Here is a 15,182-nt window from a genome sequence, read left to right as displayed (position 1 = left end):
ATGTTCCAGAGTTGTTTGCAGCTGCAGGATATTCTTTTATGACATCTTGGTAACCACAACATAATTGAATGTTACCCAGGATTTCTGAGCAGATTGAAACCTATGGGAAACTTAACTAAAGCTATTAAATACAACATTACTCCATCCTGATTTATGTATTCCCCAATCTAATTCTCAGCATTGTAAATATAAGCAGAACAGGTGGTTAGTACAGGGTGTCAAGATGATTATCATTTCATGATATTCATTTTTCTGTTTTAAAAGAACAGACATGTGTCCAGAATTGACAATTATATTCAAAATTTTATATTGTCATAATTAATTCATAAAACATTAACTAAACCATACTCAGAACTGTGCACAGGTCATAAGTGTAACTTAGACTAAAGATGAAAAAGAAATGTCTTTCCTAAAGTTCTGGCAAAGATTGATACTTAAGTGCTCTATGAGCTGTCTCTGAGCATGTGTCACGTTTTGGATACAAAAAATCTTAAGGTAGATATCTTTTCATGTTTGTGTAAATAGATTGTTTCTTACTAATACATTCTAGGGCTAAAAGATGAACAGTAGAACTATTGTTTTATGTGGCACGCTGGCACATCGAGTGTTTGTCTCACTGAAAATCTATTCAGTATTGCAAACTAATAGAATATGGAAAACAGAAACATGAAATGTTATATATGCTGTTTGAACTTAAGTTGGCAAATGTTTCAGCAATATGCCATAATGATAAATAACAGAAAGCATACCTTTAAATTTGCAGGTGTTTCATACACACACTGTCTGAACCGTTTGTCTAACCCAGCAATACAGGGGGAAAGGCCAGAGAGGGAGGGGACACACCCAGGACGGGACGCCAGTCCATCACAAGGCACCCCAAGCAGGATTTGGACCCCAAACCCACCGGAGAGCAGGACCCGGTCCAACCCACTGCACCACCGCACCGCCCGTAGGTGTTTCAGACTTTCCCTTATAGATCCAGTCCATTGACTGTTTTTTATAATCAGAGGAAGAGCTGTTAAAGTCTAACTTAGTGACTCTTCACAGATTGTGTCCCTGACCCATGACACAGTGATGATTCCCCGAGTTGTCGGGCATTGAGTATTACTCAACACTGCAGTACTATTCACTTTTGTGCCTTTTGTGCGTCATGCAAAAACATATGCCACAGTACTCCTCCTACATACTTTACTTTCAGTTTGTATGTGCCGTCTTTGCTACTGCTACAAGTTATGGGTCTCTTGAAGAGAAAGCGGTCTTGTGCAACATATTGTCACATGTAAAGTAAAGGCTTTGTTTCTGTCTGCCTGTTCCTGTCGGTCCACATTGTGTTTTCGTGGAAAACTGCTCACAGGACAGATGTGACAGAGTACATATTTAAACCTTATCTAGAGGGATTTACCAAGTAAATATTGCTATGTTCATAATTGTTTTAAGTATATATCACAAGTTTATAAAAACAGGTTGTTTCTATGTATTCAATCCCATTTACAGAATGTTACTTTAATGAAAATTTGTCAATGGCTTTTGAAGAGAGAAAAGCTTCCCACAGTTTACTGTGTGCCTATTAGAATTAAAGTCATATTTTAAAATGGGAAAATAAGGCAAACATTTACTAGGTGGCAAAAATCTTTCTCCTAGTTCCTCTAAGATAAAGGCATAACACCCCAGAAAATCAGCCAGCAGTTTTGTTTTGTGCCTAACGACAGCAGTCATGAGCTCGGTAAAACTCCAGCATACCTGTTAGTGTCTGTTTCGGGGACGGCTGCAAGCGGATCAGTCGGAGAGCATGCAGTGAGCAGCTGCACTTGTGACTGGAAGCCTCCACATCAGCCCTGTGCGAGAGCGCTCTCCTGTTACATGTACTGATCCAACAGGCTCCTCCCTCAAGGCAACGCCCTGCGTTGTTAGACGGATTCCACAAGTCTCTGGAAATGCCTCAAATTCCTCCCTGCTTTCATCAGATTACTTTTCCTCTTCCACGAGGTGTGTTCATTTTTCAGAGCCCCATGACTGAGCAGATATGTCATTTGTTGCAATAGCTTGGGACCAATATATTTTAAAGACGTATATTTGTGTTCTTGATCTTTCGTCCTAGTACTCGCTTATTTAAAATATTATCATACATTTGTAAAAATGGCCATTTTATCAAAACTATATATAAATTTACACATGAATTATAAACAAGTACTTTTCCCTGCTGATATATACTGTATGGAGTGTCTACAGTTAGCAACATAAAGCTCCCACTTCTAGTGATTATTACCATAAATTCAATACATTTATATGTAAATTATCCTACATGTAGTATTCCCTGCAGGTATATCCTGTACATGGTACCTTTGCAGCACCCAGGTAGGGGACATCAGCGAAAGGATGTTAGTTATGTAGAACTCCCACTCTCAGTTTTTATTTATTCATAACAGAATTTTTGTATTTATACCAGAATTGTATTGCATGTAGCATTCCGTGCAGATTTATACTTCTGTGAGGTACTTGTGCAGCAGCACAGGGGTACGTTAGCGAAAGGATGTTACTTGTGTAGAACTGGCACTCCAATGATCATTATTTCACACACACACACACACACACACACACATTTTCAGAACCGCTTGTCCCTTACGGGGTCACGGGGAACCGGAGCCTACCCGGCAACACAGGGCGGAAGGCCAGAGGGGGAGGGGACACACCCAGGACGGGACGCCAGTCCGCCGCAAGGCACCCCAAGCGGGACTCGAACCCCAGACCCACTGGAGAGCAGGACTGCGGTCCAACCCACTGCGCCACCGCACCCCCTGTATCATTATTTCATCATAGCTAAATTTTCATATTTGCTCTGATATTATACTGCATGTAGTTTTCCTTGCAGGTAAACACACTGTTTGAGGTAGCCTTACAGAACCCACATGTGGAGCATTAGCAAAAGCATGTTACTTATGTAAAACAGCCACCTGCCTAAAGTGCAGCGTTATCTATTGCATCACACTGCTCATAAACATACAGTATGTACAAACATTGTAGCTCTTCAATAAAAATCTGAATGACACCAAAACAATTTTTGATCACCTACAAGTGTTGACTGAACACAAAGGGTTTGTAATGCTGGAAATAGACTGGGGAACTGAACCCCCCCCCTTTCCCATGTGGACCCGTGCCAGATGTCCTTCCTGCGGAACTCCTGGTCACAATTGACGGATAACATGACGTTTGGCTTGTTAAACGTTAACAAGCCGGTTGCATGTATCCATGTGTAATTCAGATCGGTATAATAAGTGATGTCTCCCATAACACTTAACGCTATGACTGTATTCTGTGCCATTTCTGTTTCTAGTTTTGAAACACCCAGGGCAAAATTCTAATTAATCAGATGAAAACTGTAATTGGATCATTATTTGTTGCACTCCCTATTAAGCCTACAGTAAAAAAAAAAAAAAAATTAAATATTTCTGGTGAAGCCAGGCCAGGAAAACTAGACTTAAATAAGACCCTGGTTATGGCCTACAATTGCATCAATAGAACTGCTCTCAGCTATCTACAGGACTTGATCATTTGATACATGCCAACTAGACCGCTACACTCTTTCACATCTGCCCGCTTGGTGGTCCCACCCACAAAAGGTAAAGCACGAAGGCTCTTGGTTCTGGCTCCATTGTGGTGGAACGACCTCCCCCGTCACTCAGAACTGCTGGATCTTTGTCCACATTTAAAAAGGGTCTTAAAACTCATCTCTTCCAGACTCACTTCGCCCATCATCTCTTCAGTTCTTGTAAAGTATAATTGTTCACGATCATGCTCAGATCAGTCCTTTACAGAGCCACTCCTGCAATGTAACGTACTAGGAAGGTGATTAGGAATCGGCGATATTCTGGTAAACTTTTACGCAGCTACTTGTGTGATGAACGTCGGTGCATATGGTGAAGGAAACAAACTAACCGTACGTAAGAGTCACACATCTGCAGCCATGTCTCTTTCTCCTAATGTAATGCACACATTGTATTTTCTATGACATGTACATCGATTTGGAGAAAAGCGTTTGCTAAATGAATAAATGTAAAAGTAAATGTAAAGTTCACATATAAAAGGAGATTTGACCTTTGTTTTTCTTTATTCCGTGAAAACCCATCCATAACACTTATCCTCTAACAAGCCAGAATTTGTTTATGCAACATGAACCAGCAGGGTGAAGTGAAATTCTCCAGAAATGGGGACGGGACCAATTATGATGTTTGTGTGACTGTGAAAGGAGTTGCCTTTCACCACATGCCAGAACCATCTCACCACAAAAAATTGGCCTCTACCTACAAATCACATAATTACCTACTTAACTGCTCATTTGCTGCCAGGTGTCTAAATGTCATTTTTCCATAATACTTAAACCCGTTTCATAGAAAAATCTAACTCACCACATCTTATAACAGTGAATGAATTGCAACGATTGTTTACTTTACAATTTTTCTTTTAAGAAAATCAATTTAGTGCTAATCTCTTGTTGCGATATCTACTTTTTACTAAGTACAAGAAACTTAATTATTTCAGTTCATGGAAAACACACAATAATGTTTCTTATATTTAACAGCTGCTATGGCATAATCTTTTGGAAAGCAGTACTATTACAAAGTCTAGAATTTATGATTGTCGACAGCATCCAGGTATTGCCATTGAATGAATTTATTACACTTCCAATGCATTTAATATGGTTAAAAATATAGTTTCACGGTTGCTGGCGGCCTTTTTGCCTACAACTTTTTCCTTATATTCTGTTGCACTGCTCATGATTGCAGGGCAACTTAAACTAACAGTGAAGAATGCCTGAAAATAAAACCACTACACAAACTACAGTACGTAGTTTGGTACAGGTTACGGCTTGGAGACCGATTCAGGAAGGCGTCATGCCTCTATGGAAACTCACCTGTTTCCAGTTCATTTAATCAATCATCACTCCCATTGTATGTTTTCCAGTCTAAATGTTTTACATTCATGGATTTTTTGCATTTGTACTTGCATGTTGATTTTAACTTTCTTACAATGAAGTTTTAAACAACGCATTTCAACGTTAATCTGAATGAAATGGGAAAAAGTTAAAAGATAAGAAACACAGATTTCTTGCAAAGTGAAGGAAAAAAAGACAATAGAGCCTTTTTTTTAATATTCGCCTGTTTTAAAGCACAGATGAGAAAAAATTACAGCAAGGAGGTCTGTCTTTACTTACCGTGGACAAAGATCTTTTCTACAAACTTATTTAAAATACTTTTACACACCTGGTTTTACTTTCTGTCTGGACCAACTGATATGCTGAGTGGTTTTTCAAGTTCTGTTGGAGCAAAAAGAAATGATTAAATCAACAAATAACATTCCAAATGGGGACCTTCCTTGTAAATTTGACAAGTTTGCCGAAGTATCCTAACTGCTTGTAAACCTACAGTATTTCATAACTTGGTCAGAACAAGTCAGAGCCAGTCGGGCACCATGGTGATGTAGGGGGGGCAGTCATATGCAATAACAGCGCCTCTGATTGGGGTCAGTACAATCGCAGGTGTCCTGGAAAGGATCAGATCTCAACCAGAGCCCAGCACAACCCTCTACCATTTTTCACTTTCTCTCCGTCTCCAGGGTTTCTGCTGGTGTAACGGGGCATTATGCCAATGATGTCATGCAATTCCAGATCACCGGATGCCACACCTTCATTTGCCTTTGCTCAGTTACTAGGTCCTTCTCTATTTTCCTTTGCAGTGTCTGAACTTGCAACAAGAATTCAGTAATGAGGGGCAAAGAAGGAATGAAGAGTCAAAAAAGTAAAGAGCCCTCTTACAGTGATTTAGTTTTACTGTTATAACTCTGTTTTCTACCATTGTGTTTACATTTATTTATTTAGCTGATGCTTCTTTTCCAAAGCAACTTACAGCGTTAAGGTAACACAGGCAATTATTTAGCCATTAATACAGTTGGGTAATTTTTACTGGAGCAATTTAGGGTGAGTACTTTGCTCAAGGGTATTACAGCCGGAGGTGAGAATCAAATCTACCTTTGGATCTAAAGACGGCAGCTGTCAGCACTATTACATTTACATTTATTTACTTAGCAGAAGCTTTTCTTCAAAGCGACTTCACTGAACTCTACGTAGTGTTACCAGCCCACACACGTTATTCCTTATACATCGTTGACATGCCAGTTCCATCATTATCATCACAAGTTTGCTGATCGGTGCATCCAGGATGCAGAAAAATATTCTCTTTCTGGTAGAAGGTAATGCACTCTGACAAATGAAGAAACAGCCGAGAGCTATTGTGTGAACAAATACGCTAAACACACCCTGTCCTTATCACACCTGAACACTCATGTAGACACTTAACAGATAGACTGCGCTGCTCCACCCAGCTGATCTATCCATTTCAGTGAGTCTATCCTTAGATAACTGTGAAATAACACGGTGCTTATAATCATGCTGACGCTGTGAATGGCATATATGAAGACTAAAAGTCAAATATGATTTTCAGCATGTCATGCATACAGTTGTGTCTTTTTAAAAGTGTTGCAGTGGCACAGCATTAAGCAGGAAAAGCTCTAAACCGGTTTTGCTTTGTCCTTTTATGCATTTTACAACGTTAAGCCATAGCTGTGATTCTTCTCATAGCTTCAGTAATCTGTTGCAATTTAGTAATTGTTGTGATTTTGAAATGTAAGGTTATCTTCAGGTCATCTGGAAATAATCTGATGTACTGGTGTCCCATCTAGGGCGTACTCGGCCTCATGCTGTGTTCTTCCTGGACAGGTATGAAGCGCGAGAAACTCGTTGCTCACAAGTTTGCTCGTTTGTCACTGGCCTATTTTAGATCAGTCGAAACCTGTTTGACCCAAAAGGGGCCCGTGCTCATAGGGGGCTGGCGCTGCAGTTGCTACCTCGAGCCTTACAAAATAAGGAACAGCCATGGGAAGAGTCTGGGTTAGGGGAAATAAGGCAGAGAATGTAAAGAGGAAAGGAGCTTTTCCAAATCAAAGTTGATCAAGTGTGTCAAGGTCTATCCAAGCTCAAACATGTTCCAACATAGATTCAACAGCCTTGCAATCTCATCCACGGAACCTGATGAAGCAAAAAAAAAAAAAAAACTGCGGTAACTCACACACTTTCATTAAGCCCTTGTCTTTATAAGGGTCCCAGCAGTCCAGAACCTATCCCAGAATCATTGGTCACTAGGCCAGGAGGGGTACACCCAGCATGGGATGCCAGTTCATCACAGGGTTACAAAAATCTTAAAATCTGCCAAAAGTTTGAGTTTGCAAAACAGAAAGCAAGATGTGATTCTTCATCAGTAAAGTTCTAACACATTTTATGTCAAAACATCAGCTAATAAATACTGGTATTGTTTTGTTTTAAATAGAAAATGACAGCATACTGTATATTCCTGATACCTAATTTAAAATAATCGTAAATCTAGAAGACCCCACCAAATTGGTCCAAATTGGCCTTGCAGTTGCTAAGGGTGGATCTGACTGTAACTTTGCACTGGACATACGGTTACAGATATGGACTTCTGAAAGTCATTCCTTATTTAATTATTTTCTGGACACTGAAACAGCTGTTAAGGGTATAACGGTGAATGTCATATCATTATGCAATCTGCATTAATTAACTATTTACTTTCATATGCATTCTGTGTCTTTAGTGGACATGAAGTGTGACACAAAAAAAACCGTTTCCCTATTTTCTAAAGCTGCAAGATTTAATCACAAGTTAACACCCCCTCAGGGACCAGTCTAACTGGCTTGAAGGCTTGGCAGCTTTTTTGGCTCGGAGCAGTTTGCTGATAATTTCACAAGAACGCCACTTCTTAACTTCCTACGCAACTTTGGACTTACTTTCCAAGAAGACCTGGAGAAAACAAAGTGTGTTTTTTTTGGTGAATTAGGTCTCTTCTTGGAAACCACATGAATTATTTCAAGTAAAGCTCTATACTAGATTAGGGAACACATTTTTTATTTTTATGTTTTTTGAATGGGGAGCGGAGGCGGGTTTGGCCAATGCCTGCTGTGTGGCGAGTCTGGGGTTCCAGCCCTGCTCGGGGTGCCTTGCAACAGACTGGCGTCCCGTCCTGGGTGTGCCCCTCCTCCTCTGACCTTGCGCCCTGCGTTGCCAGGTAAGACTCCGGCTCTCCGCGCCCCCACTCGGGACAAGCAATTATAGACATTGGTTGGTTTTTCGAACCTCAGGCACTACTAAATCAAGCCTTTTAAAGTTATAATACATTTATTAATTTTGCTGACACTTTTCTCCTAAGCAACATACAGTGTTAAGCTACCTATAATTATTTATCTTTGTATATAGCTGGAAAATTTCTACTGCAGTAATTTAGGGTACGTACATTGATCAAAGGCAAACACCTGGTGGTGGTATTCAAACCTACAACCTTTGGGACTAAAGGCAGCAGCTCTATTTACTATGCTACCAGCTGCTAGAATTCATTGCTAAATAACCCTGACCCATATTCAAGGACTAATACAGGATTTTTAGTCAGCACTTATGTTATAATTTTTAAATATATTTCTATTATATTTCATTTGCCTTTGGTCTGGCTGATGACCTTGATTCAGCTTCCAATCAATATTTTCAGTTTAACTAAAAATTTTTACCCAAAAACATAGGCTGTGTCAGTTCAGTATGTCACTTCAAGCCAGGTTTGGTCTTCCATCATCTCTCGTCTTCATCCTCTTCTGGACTTTATCCATTCTACTGGAGTTAGTCTGTGCTGTTCTGCAGGTCCCAGACAACTCCACCTGTCAGCGAGATCAAAGAAGAACAATAACCCTCAAGGCTAGAAGCCACTATTCATTAAAATGATTAAATACTGGATGATTTCCGCTTTTTGGCATAATTGTTTCGTTTAAACAGCAAACCATTAAATCCTGCTCTTCAAGAAACAATATGGTGATGCCAACAGATCTCCCTCTTGGGTTTGCTGTCCAGAAAGTGTTGTGCAATAATACTAAAGTAACAGAAATGCATGGTGACAGATAGGGGCAAGGAATCAAAGTCCTCTTGCACTGAACTTTCAGTTACTTGTTCTCACTTGTCACAGGAACAAAGGGTAAGGAACTGACATCTCTAGTCCCATATGGAGGGAAAATGGTGTTTAAACATGAATAGTTTGTACTGCTGCTGCAGCCAATGCCCTTCACTGTGTCCACATCTGCCCAGCACTGGACCCACTTCTTATGTCCTTTGAAAGACTTCAGTTCTTTGACAGACCTGGATCTTCTCAGCTACATTTTGGGTTTCCTGTTTTTATTCCCTTCTGTCACTGGGTTTATCTGTTAGTCCACTGTTCGTTGCCATTTCTATCTTTATTGCAGTTTCAAAGATTTACAGTTAATTATAACTCACTAAAGGTCTTCACTAGGCCACATACTGTACAACTGCAGTAGGACAGGAGGAGGCAAAACTTTCTTAAGCCCTGCAAGGAAATTCACACATAACAGCAAAGTGCAGTTATACCAATAAGTACAGTAATAAATGAAGGGAAAAACGTGAATAAATGAGTGCAAACTACAGTTATACTAGCACTAAAGTTCAAATTATTAAACTGGTACAATGACTCGATGTACTTCCCTGCATCACTGCACTGAAGAGCTAACAGGCACTTGACTGGCCTTTTTGGAGGCAGATGGCAACTGGTAAGAAGAACCCCCATAGTGCCTCTTTGTGCACCATAGCTCAACAGTCCGTTTGACTAAAGGAACTCATGGCAATCACTTAGTGGAAGGGATGTGAGCCACTGTTACACGAACATCCTCCTCATCCTGGCTTCTGCCACTGCCTCCACCGAGTCAGGGGTCAGACCCACGAGAGAAACTGCTTTCTTTTTGAGCTTGTTGAGTCTGCAGCTCTTGCCAGCATTTGGGAGAATAGAGTACAAGACTCCAGGTATTTGATTCACTGATTCACCAATCAAATTAATTAATATTTCTTACACCACAGGTACCACAGAGCTGCCAGTCTGTGGCATAAAACAAATCATAGCAGAAACTCAAGCACAAATAAACCAACCTGTGCCTGCAGTGGGTATCTGAGGAATGTCAATCCATCCATTTTTTGCCTCAAGACAAGACAAGACAAGACAAGACGAGGCTTTGTCATTTCAACCATATACAGCTGGTACAGTTCGCAGTGAAACGAAACAACCTTCCTCCAGGACCATAGTGCTATATACAGTAAAACAACACAAAGTTACCTATACAGACTACATACAGTGCACATGTGCAAGACTTGTGCAAACAGCACTAGAAATTTCAACAATACTAAACATTTTGAGAATTACTAAAACAGGACAACAGGCACAATAACAGACAGTTCACATTGACCAGTGCGCAAGTTCCAGTGTCAGTCCAATCGCTGAGGACTGAGGAGTCTGATGGCTTGGGGGAAGAAACTGTTACGCAGTCTGGCCGTGAGGCCCGGATGCTTCGGTGCCTTTTGCCAGACGGCAGGAGGGTGAAGAGTTTGCATAAGGGGTGCGTGGGGTCATCCGTAATGATGGTGGCTTTGCTGATGCAGCGTGTGCTGTAAATGTCTGTGATGGAGGGGAGAGAGAACCCGATGATCTTCTCAGCTGTCCTCGTTATCTGCTGCAGGGTCTTATGATCCAAAACAGTGCAATTTCCAAACCAGGCAGTGATGCAGAGGCTCAGGATGCTCTCGATAGTCCCTCTGTAGAATGTGGTGAGGATGAGGGGGTGGGAGATGGGTCTTTCTCAACCTATGTGGAAAGTAGAGACGCTGCTGGGCTTTCATGGTTATGGAGCTGGTGTTGCGGGACCTGGTGAGGTTCTTCACCGGGTGAACACCAAGGAATCTGGTGCTCTTGACTATCTCCACGGAGGAGCCGTCGATGTTCAGCGGAGAGTGGGCGCTCCATGCTCTCTTGAAGTCAACAACCATCTCTTTTGTTTTGCCCACGTCCAGGGACAGGTTGTTGGCTCTGCACCAGTCCATTCTCCGCTTCACCTCCCCTCCGTATGCTAACTCATGGTTCTTCCTGATGAGCCGATTTCCAGCTAAACTCTAAAAGGTCAGCTAAGTAATGAAAAACATGTATTCAGTTATCCTTGCTCATACATAAAGCAACTCTTATGCAACTCTTACACTCTTTTGTGGTGTAATTGTAAATTCAAAAAGCTGCATAGTCATTTGAAAGAAATTTGTGCTCAATGGGCCCCTTAAATTGACAGATAGATTGTATTCACATAAGTATTAGTTACTACTGAAAGGTCAGAGGGACAACTTGTGAAAATGTGATGATGTTCTTACATCTACATACAAGCTGTTGGCCTTTGCATCTGTAGCTACCCCTAAGTGTATTGTTCTCAATAACTAATCTGCATGCTTTAGCAGCTTAACTCAGCTGTACAATGCAATTTATCAAGATATACTTGGCATAAAATGTCCAATCCGACAGCTTTACTACCACATTTTCTTTTACTCTACCAGTATTATGAGGGTAATAATACAGGTTCAGTGCTTTCCCTGCTAAAATGTTGCTTCCATCAAGTCTTCAGATGAATAAGTAGCACGTACACATCGGCTCAAGCCACTTGTCCTCAGCGGGGTCACGGCGAACCGGAGCCTAACCCGGCAACAGAGGGCGCAAGGCCGGAGGGGGAGGGGACACACCCAGGACGGGACACCAGTCTGTCGCAAGGCACCACAAGCAGGACTCGAACCCCAGACCCACCGGAGACCAGGACCTGGCCAAACCCACTGCGCTACTGTGCCCCCCTGAATAAGTAGCTTAATGTACAAACCTGGCAATTTGGAGAAGGGTGTCGGTTAAATAAGCAAATAATGATTAAAAATGAAGTAGTACACCAACATTTAGCTCTGCAAATATTTTTGAAATGCAGTACTTTGTCGTTACCCAATGTAACAACACAGGTACCACATTACCATTATGTAACTATTTAGAATAAACAATATTATTTCTGCAGAGATAATAATGCTATTGCGTGCGATGATGTATTTTCTAGCTCCACAGCCTGAGTCAGTGAGCAGATCATGGACAGAGCCTGGGATCCTTTCCCCCAAACGGAAACCTGTGCTCATCTTGGCAGGACCAATAACAAGTTAACATCACTGCCAAGACAATGCCTTTTCACAATGACAAGCCAAACACATTCACTGCAAGACTGGCAGCCAAATTATTCTTCTTATGAAATCCATGTGGGTGAAAAAGTGAGAACAACACCCACTAGGCCAAACCTTGATTTGAAGTAGATAACAAAACAAAACCATGTTGTTCATGTCATAAAGTGGAATGCAAACTAGATAAAGGTTGCACTCCAGTCCATTGTTTATATAATGTATTTGGTTTGCCTCATGCATTTCCTGAGTTCTCGTACAAATTTCTTTCACAGAAACCATGTCTGTAAGCTTTATAATGCCCAGGCAAACACACTTAAATATGCATTTCTATTTCTGTTACACATTAAACATGCTATTTGTTGGCAAGTGTTTTAGAATTCTAATAAATGCATTCTTCATTATTATTTTCTCAAGAGGTTAACAGGGACAAGTACTGTAGGTATTTTTAGTATGATGTCGAAAAATCTGAGACAATAGGCATTGCTTTGGAACCATTAAAAAATTCCTGCCATCCAGCAGCGTAGAGTCAAAGGCAACAGCAGAACTCACAGCAAGGCATCAACCCACCCAACCCAAACATAACTGAAATTCCTGTCTTGATTTAGTCTAACTGGTGTTAATGGTGCCCGACTCTCGGTGACTCTTCAAATCACCTGGCTGCTGCTGGAATCCTTGAGAACCCCCCAACTCTCCATCTTCCTGCGGTACCATTGCACTCTCCTTGACTGGTCACACCAGCCGTGCGAGAAGCCCCTGGCAGTCAGTGGACACTGATCCTACTGGACTGGGTTACTTGAGGCCACTACTGGATTATGGCTTTATGGCTGTGGATTCTGCTTCGACTGATCAAATCATACATCTTAGCTGAGGGCACAATAATACAGCAGAAGGACCAGGAAGGATGGGACCAGGCAGCCACTGGTACTTGGACTCCCCAAGGTTTACTTTTCTTGCGGTTTCTTGGCCTTTTTTGTTTCCACCTTTCCTGTTGCCTGATGGCTTAATTCAGAATAGCACATCTGCATTTCCAAGAAAGTTTATTGTAATAAGTTATATTGTACATTAGTTCTTTGTATTGTTATGGCACTTGTCATATCTCATTTTACATCGAATCTGCAAGATGTTCAGCATAATGAGATGTGACAAGCAATGACATTTACTTTCCTGTATTATTGTGCAATATAGAAATGTCAAAAATTAAAAACTACAAATTATGTAAATAAACTGGTTCTGCATGAGAAATTTTCTTAAATGTTTTGTCATTTTATTTCACAGAATAGCAATCAAATCTTTAGGAGAGGCAGTAAAAACTGGTTAATTCAATGCAGTGATTCACAGCTGTCTTCAGCACCAGCCAAGCTTGTCTGTAATAATGAAAGTTGCATGATGAGTAAGATGGAAAATGCCCTACTTGAGACACTATACTCAACAGGTGTAAAAACAGCTTAGCTCTGCTGCAGGGCAGAAATTGTCATAACAATTTTTTTATATCTTGTCCCTGCCTGTTCGTATGGACTGCGGTTTGGACTATGGTATGAATCGGGGGGAAAGGCACTGGCAAAAAAAATTGAAGTAATGACATGCAGTAAGTAATGATGGAGTATGTGAGATCACCTTTTTTGAAGAACACATAGTCCTCACTGTACTTCTCTAAGAATTACCACGTCCCAGTCATCGATGTACACCTGTTTTGCTCCCACACTCAGGCTACAGTCATCTGATCATTAAAAAAAGTTTCATTAACTGCATCTGCAATTCCAATACTCACTTCTGACTCACAATTTATTTGGATACCGTCACACCATCTCAGCACAATGAGACTCCTGAAATCTGACGTAAAGTCGTTCAAAGGACTACTCCAATACAAATAAACAAAACGTGAGCAGCAGGGCTTATCAGCTCACCCACAACTCTATAGTGCCTTCAGATTTTTGTTGACATCTAACCTGGAACCATGACCTTTAAATAATTCTCTTGCCTGGAATGTCATTCCCCTACCAAGAAAAGAAAACAGATTTATTGAGATGTGAAAATTGTGATCAACTGCAACTCTTACTGAATAACTGCGAATGTTGAAAATTACTAGTACTGCAGAAACAGTGCAGACAATGAGTCACGTGTGGTACGTCATGTCAAAGGAGTTACAGAAAAAACACCCTTTCCCCATGTACACACAATGAAGCAACAATAGGAGTAGTGATTAGAACTCAAAACTGGAAGGTCTGGGGTTTTAATCTTCATTCCTAATACTTACCGAAAATTGATACCGTAAGAACTACCCAGCTGTATAACAGAGTAAATCATCGTTAGTAATTGAATCTAAACCAATAGTGCTGGGAACGTTGCCATTGAGCTACATCATTAAACAGATCAGTTCTCCCACCCTCACTATACCTGAAAGTAAAAATACCTCATTGACTAAAAATTCCACATTATCTGAATCATTTTTAGAGAGAGTCAAAACTACAGAGCACTGAACACCAATCCAGAAAAAAAGCAATACAAATATCATAATATTTTATAATGCGGTCATAATTTTGCAAATGTGCAGGTGTTTAAGGATCTAGCAGACAGCAGGGTGTCCTCTAAGGGTGTACACAGGGTGACCCATCCAGAAGCCCAGGTCTCCCTGCCCATCCTACAGCTACAACAAGATGTAGATGCAGAACAGGTTTACAAGCTTGTCTGGTGTTTCAGTGAAACTCTTTAAAAAGGTGAAGCTTTTGGGGAGAATGTCCGAGCTGGGTTGGGTTAACTGACGCAAATTCCCCAGGCTAATAACATCTCGCCAGGTAGCGCTCTATCTTCACACGTTCGGCTTAAATGTCGATCATCCCTCCGTCTCTAACTCTCTGTATTATTGCCATAGAAGAAAAAGCTCTTCGAACATCAGCCCGTATCTAAGACGGCCACTATGTTCTCTGGAAAGCCACGAACCTGGGGCAGGGCTTGTTGGGACCTGAAACAGCTAATCCCACGAACAAATGCAATATCACCACAGGCACAATGATTTAGGGGTGCAAGTTGAAGCAGAGCAAACAGCATTTTATGT

The sequence above is a fragment of the Scleropages formosus genome, chromosome 23 (genome assembly GCF_900964775.1).
Source record: "Scleropages formosus chromosome 23, fSclFor1.1, whole genome shotgun sequence".
In the NCBI taxonomy this organism is placed as follows: Eukaryota; Metazoa; Chordata; class Actinopteri; order Osteoglossiformes; family Osteoglossidae; genus Scleropages; species Scleropages formosus.
This window is presented reverse-complemented; position numbering follows the sequence as displayed.